The sequence below is a fragment of the Balaenoptera ricei genome, chromosome 8 (genome assembly GCF_028023285.1).
Source record: "Balaenoptera ricei isolate mBalRic1 chromosome 8, mBalRic1.hap2, whole genome shotgun sequence".
Lineage (NCBI taxonomy): Eukaryota > Metazoa > Chordata > Mammalia > Artiodactyla > Balaenopteridae > Balaenoptera > Balaenoptera ricei.
The window spans coordinates 6081576-6087609 of record NC_082646.1 but is presented as its reverse complement, the minus strand read 5'-3'; the positions used below and the strand labels follow the sequence as shown (position 1 = coordinate 6087609).

The 6034-nt window shown below is 37.4% G+C and overlaps 1 long non-coding RNA gene across 1 annotated transcript; it reads left to right on the top strand.

Annotated features, from left to right (window-relative positions):
* The first annotated feature begins 370 nt into the window (after positions 1–370).
* Positions 371–4661, top strand: LOC132369552 (uncharacterized). Its single transcript, XR_009504443.1, has 3 exons — positions 371–434; positions 2690–2750; positions 4580–4661. It is a non-coding gene; the product is annotated as an uncharacterized LOC132369552 (long non-coding RNA).
* The last annotated feature ends 1373 nt before the right edge of the window (positions 4662–6034 follow it).

Below are 6034 nucleotides of genomic sequence, written 5' to 3'. Positions count from 1 at the left end.
AGAAGGATAAACATCACATGCAGACCACTTTGATGTGTATCTTTGCCCTGATTGACCTAGGCCTACAAGAGAATGAGTTCCAAAAAGTTTATAATCCGAGGGCTCTTTCATTTATCACCAGAGAATTAGCAGAATAAAATTATCTGGATGGCAGTAAGACTTTATCCCACAGCTGCCCCATAGGTTTACAGCCAAGATGAGCTACCCCAGACACCCAGCAAACTCAGATGCTTACAGTTTTGCCCTTGCCCTTGTTGACTAAGGTCACTTGTTTTCTAACTGCTATTTATTGCAGATTGGATTTGCCTGTTTTTTTGTTCTGTTACAACCTTTGTAATCATGTTTCCCTTTTTTTCCAGGCAGTATGATGACCACAAATGTCCTTAGGATGTGAACAGTCACTGGAGAGCTGAAAAGGATGGAGAGGTGACAAAGTGAGTCTGCTTCTGAGCTATCTCTCTTCACCCCCTGCAAGGAGCACCACAGGTGCTCCATTCTAACCTGTGTTCTTTGTGGGTGTGGAAGTGGGGCTTTCCTGATAGGCAGTAGGGTCTGCTGTGCATGTGACCTAGCAGAGTCCTGCCTGATTTATCCAGGAAACAGCTGACCCCCATTAGGGCACTAATCAGTGTAAATAGGCCCTGATTAACATGAGCCCTTGACACCACAGCTGGTTAATTTCTGAGCACTGGCTGACACTTGACGCTTAAGTGCTGAGCTGCGTAAGAAACCTTCCCTTCCAGAAGCCACAGACCCTGGAAGCTATGGCTGGATGGGTGACAGTTGCGTGGATAAGCCCAATGGGCCTTGACTCCATTCCTTGTTCAGGATTGCTTTGTCCTGAGTTGCTAAGTTTCTTCTCCCTGCTCTTAGGAGAGGATGATTAGCATCTGCCCATTTCCATTTCTATTCCCTCTGGCCCCAAATGGCACAGTAGCAACCCCTCAGAAAGAATTAGCCCAGACAGTGTATTGTGGGTGGGAAATTTAGTATCTTCTCAAACCCACATAGCCTTTGCCTAATGCACTATGGTGCCATAGGGAGGGTTTAGGCTTTGGAATCAGAGGAGAGTTCAAATCCCAGCTTTTTCATATAGTATTTTCTCATATTAAACATGTCACATAACTTCACTTCGTTTCAAATTCCTCATCTATCAAATAGTGTTAATAATACCTGGTTTTCAAAGTTGTGAATAACAAATGAAACAAGACTGGTCACAGTTACTGATCTATAGTAAGCTCCCAATGAATACTAACTAAAAATGTATTGGCTAATGTAATAATGAATAAAACCCAGGCTTGTGAAGTATGCTTAATCCATGTGAATTATAATTATGGATATTAATATTATTATGTATCCTGTGTGATGCTATCCTTATAAGGAAATGATGATCAGGCTTCAGGGAGCAGGGGGTAGACAGGGTGGTGAGCTTAGAGAGAACAGAGGTTTGTGTAGAAACCTGAAAGTGAATAGACACAAGTGAGCACCAAGTTGGGCAGAAAGACCGTCATCCACTGATGCGAATATACAATGGCTTAGGAATATACATACCCTTAATGGAGTGTATGGCAAAGGATGGCATGTGGGGAAAGGAAGGACAAACAGTACACTGTTAAACTGGCAAGAATGCTGCCAATACTTAGTGCAGTTTCAGCCAAAAGCCGGAAGAGATATTCTTTGATTCCCAATTAAAAATAACATTTTATTTCCCAGATTCTAAAATGAAGTCTAAAGATGTGGGTTTAGCCCAGGACAGGAAAATGGATGTAAGGCAGCCTAGATAGAAATTATCCAAACATAAATAGCAGAAATAATTGAAGGAACTTTTAAATATGCAATACAGTATTGTTAACTACAGTTGTTGTGTTGTACATTTCATTCCCAGAACCTATTTATCGTATAACTGAAAGTTTGTACCTTTTGACCACCATCACCCAATTTCCCCATCCCTTACCCCTCACCTTCTGGCAATCACTAATCTCATCTCTTCTGTGAATTTGATTTCCTTAGCTATAACTTAGTTCATACAGTATTTGTCTTTCTCTGACATTTCATTTAGCATAATGTCCTCAAGATCCATCAATATTGTTGCAAATGGCAGACTTTCCTTCTTTTTATGGCTAAATAGTATTCCTGACTGTGTGTGTGTGTGTGTGTATCTCACATTTTCTTTTTCCATTCATTCATTGATGGACAATTAGGTTGTTTCCATGTCTTGACTATTGTAAATAATGCTGCTGCAATGATCATAAGGGTGTAGATATCTGTTTGGGATTGATTTCATTTCCCTCAGATATATACTCAGAAGTGGAATTGCTGAAACATAGTTGCTAAGGGAATAGATCTTAAAAGGTCTCATCTCAAGAAAAAAAATTGTAACTTTGTAAGGTGATGGATATTAACTAGACTTATTGTGGTGATCACGTCACAATATGTACCTATATCAAAGCTTTATGTTGTATACCTTAAGTTTAATGTTGTGTGTCAATTACGTCTCAATAAAACTGGAAAAAATAATTGAAAGGAAAGAGAAACAGCGTGTTTTGGAATGTTTGGTATTATTGCCATTTGTGATCTCTTCCATATGTCTGATGCTTTTCAGACTGTGAAACAATATAACCACATTGTTTATTTAATCATATTAATGATGTGATAGGTAGATTGTTATTTTTATTCTCCTTTCTTGCAGATAAGGGAACTGAAGTCCAGGGTGACTCTATGATTCGCCCAAGGTTACACAGAAGAAAAAGGTCAGTCTCAGGGCTGAAATCCAGGCCTATGAGTGCAACATCCAGACTTACTAAACTATAAAAAGCTGCTGGTTAAACTATATTTCTAACTTATTTATATTTTGAAATCCCAACTAGGTGCATTTTGGAATCCCTGAAATTCTCTATTTTAGTATAAGTCAGTAATGAACATGAGCAAACGAGACAGTACCCTTGCCCTTAGTTGGCTAAACACGGTAGGCCTGACAGTAAAAGGAAATAAACTGTAGGAAAATATTTTATAAATACTAGCTCTTATTGTGATTAATACTCAATTTTAACTTATCTTACTATGGTACAATCACAAATCACTCAACACTCAGGCTAAAAGCAAAAAAGCGGGAAGAAAGAAAGAAGGAGTATCATTACATATTTTTTGCTAGTTATATTTGGACTTAAAATAGAAAGCATTTAGAAAGACCATATGGTTAGCAGATGCTATGAAAGGGGTGCTGAAGATTCACTGGTGGGATTAGGAATAGGGGTCAATGGAATAAATATCTCCAGAACTGAAGCAACCTCTGCAGCTGGCACTAAGGCACTGACGTGATCTGCAGAGGGAATCCTTTCTGGGGAATAAGGCCCTGCTGTCTCTTCTGATGGGTCCTAATATATTTAAAATTTAAGACCCTCTGATGACAATACATCTCATTTGGAAAAAAAAAAAAATCACACAAGTTTTGTTGCGTGTAAGAACTCATGTGATCCCCTGGCTATAAGCACTGATGTCATGAATCATCAAGGGAGGTTTATTCAACCTCTTTTTTTCATAAATCAGTTCATTGAAAATTAAAGAGGTTACTTGACTCACCAAAGGTCGCTCAGCTAGATAATGGGAAGTCTGGGACTGAAATCTAGTACTCTATCCACTATTCTACTCGTTCTTCCTTGCTCAGAGGTGAACATTGGATACACATTGTGTGTCAGCTTTCCTCTGGGTTGGGAGTTAAATTCAACACATTTATTGAGTCTCTACATTTTACCAAGCACTGTGCTAGGCACAAAGACGTAAGACACAGTATGCACACTCAAAGAGCATATAAATCTAAGGGAGAGATGGATCAGACTCTACTTGATACCCACTGTTTCTAGACTGTTGGAATTTCTCCTACAGTGGTTTCAGCTCCCAGCTGTACTCCATTACTTGCTAGTCACAATACTCACTGGTCATCACAAACTAACATTTTATTTTATCTACTTGGTTTTCTCTTTACATCCCCTTCTTTGTATCACCACAACATTGCTTATGATGTATTTGCTATCACACATTCTCTCCCTATCTCTCATTTCATGACAAGTATGTTCCTCCATAAACTCTTCCATGCTTTCCTCATACCCAGATATGTTTCTTTCCACTGAGTTCACACCATACCCTGTCTACATCATGTTCATGTCATCTATAACTTTTTATATTCTATTATACTTATGGATATATGCATCATCTCCTTCACTAAGCTTTAGATCCTTGGGGCAAAAATATAAGTCTGACTTACCCCTCTATTCTTACCATCCTTAGAAGAGTCATCACACAGAGTAAAGTCTCACCACATAATCATATAAATGAATCTAGAATTACATAATTTATTTAATTCAATGCTCATGAGTTGAATATTTACTCTAAGCCTGCTGTGGTGAGTAAATATTCATTTTTTATTGATCATTAAACAGATTCGACCTTGAGCTTGTGGATGTGATTGCTCCTTCTGACTTGACTCAGGGGCTAAACCTTCAGAGAACCTGAGGGGACTCTGGGGGAATTGTGGGAGCAGTGGTGTCTCCATCAAGCAGATCACTGAGTTTTGTTTTTTAAGGTTAGACCTTAGAGAGAATTCTGGACACCAGAAGACACTTCTTTCTTTCTCAAGCTGGATCTGCAAGGAAATGTAAATGAACCTTATTTTTATTTGACTCCCTGAAGTCGTTAGCTCCGGTTTAAGTTTTTGGGTAAGTGTTTTGGTCGTGAAGCAGTATTTTGCTGGGTATCCTTGTGTATCTAGCCAAAACTGAGTTCACAGGTTTGAAGGGGAAGTTGCTTTGCCAACTTTCTTCTTTCTTTGTAGTGAAATATTTTCTCAAAGCTAGATTTGTGTATTTACAGTCTCCTGTGCTATTATTTAAGCCATTTTTTATTCAGTTTCTATTAATTTCTTTACTGTCTCTCTTCCATACTTAATGGCATTTACACATGACCCCATTAATTAATACCCATACTGCTTGGTATTTACAACAGTGATTTCCAGTTACATAGAACAAAAAAGGGAAATGCTCTTCAAAAGATGACACAGGACTCTATTGCACAATGGATCAGGGTTCTGGCTGGTAATTTACTTTCTTCACCTTTCTTTATCTGAATTTATATGAGCACAAAACCAACCATGTCCAATAGGGCTTCATATAAAGTCACAGCCCGGGTTATGTCTATATACTAATTTTAAACACTGACATTGGCAATTCCTTTTACATTTCACAAACTTCTTGCACATGTATTATCTTACTTGCTTCACACAACAACACATCAACAGGATATTATTGTCACTATATTATCGATGGGGAAACTGAGGTTCAGAAAGTTTGAATGGATCTAAGTTTGAACCAGGCTGTAAGCCCAGATTTTTTTTTAAACCCAGAAGACATATTTGTTTATATATATATATATATATATATATATATATATATATATATATATATGACTCTGCATTCTGAAAGTAAACTATATGCAGCAATTCTGTTCTGCCACTGAATATCCAATAAGAGCTAAAATCCACCAAAAAACAGAGCCCCCAGGCAGACCCTTGTATGTATGTTCATAGTGAGTATGTGACAGAGAGAGCATCACAAATCAAAGATGAAGGGGTCAATTATTCAATAAATGGTGCTGGGAAAATAGGCTAGGTTTATGAGTAAAAAAGAAATCAATTTAGATCTTCCTATAAAACTAAATATCAAAATAAAATCTAGATGAATTAAAGACTCCCATTAAAAAAAGAAATAAATTGGAAGAAAATATAAATGAATAATTGCCCAATCCTTGTTGAGGCAACATTTCCATACTTAAAACTAAGTACTTAAACTTTGAGTACTTAAACTTTGAGAGAGACCTCAAAGGAAGCAATCAATATACTTGACTAGATAACATTTTAAACTTCTTTATGTCAAAACCTTAAACAACCAGTAATGATAGGAGAAAACATTTGGAACATGTATGGCAGAAAAAGCTTAACACCCTTAGTATATGAAAAGCCCTTATCAATCAATGAGAAATCATT